Source organism: Meleagris gallopavo, chromosome 13 (assembly GCF_000146605.3).
Source record: "Meleagris gallopavo isolate NT-WF06-2002-E0010 breed Aviagen turkey brand Nicholas breeding stock chromosome 13, Turkey_5.1, whole genome shotgun sequence".
Classification (NCBI taxonomy): Eukaryota; Metazoa; Chordata; class Aves; order Galliformes; family Phasianidae; genus Meleagris; species Meleagris gallopavo.
Window position 1 is genome coordinate 11,340,747 of NC_015023.2, and position 737 is coordinate 11,341,483.

Consider the following 737-nt stretch of genomic DNA (forward strand, 5'->3'; position numbering starts at 1 on the left):
GCTGTGGGGGTGCAGCATCCTCTGGGGCCAAGGATGGGGGGAGATGGGGAAGGCGATGCTTGGGGGCTACCGAGGATCGGGGCTGCAGGAGGCGCTTTGGGGGTCGCACCCTGAGCTGCTGGGGGGGCCGGGGATGCAGCTCTCGGGGGTTCAGTGCTGGGCCTCAGAGGGATGCTTGGGGGATGCCAAGGATGGGGGTACATGGGGTTGCTCTGGGATGCGCTAAGGGCAGTGCTGCGCTGCATGGAGACCCCAGGAAGCAACCGTGGGATCGCTGGGGGTGGAGCACTGGGATCCGAAGGGATGCTGAGGACGGGAGGCACAGGGATACACAGCTACCTACTCTGGGGTAACACCACGGGAACCCAAGGGGTGCTTTGGGGATGCTGGGGGGACTGATGGGGCTCTGTGGGACAGTCCTCAACCCCAGCTGAGATCTGGGGGGTCTCCCAAGCTGCAACCCGGTCACAGCACGCAGCCAACGATCCTATTGCCACAAAGCCAGCAGCCCAATGTCCCAGTGGCACCGCACTGCTCCTCCGGCCAGCACCGGGCAAGAGCCGTCCTCGAGGAAACCATTAGGGCTGGAATTTCTCCCTGTAGAACCGTCCCTTTGGGGGGAGGATAGGGGGGGGAGAGTGGAGGTGGCAGGTGACACACGGCAGCGTCCCAATGTTCCCTTTGCACCCCCAGCAGTGGCAGAGGGCTGGAGGACCCCCGCTGCCCCATCCTGGATG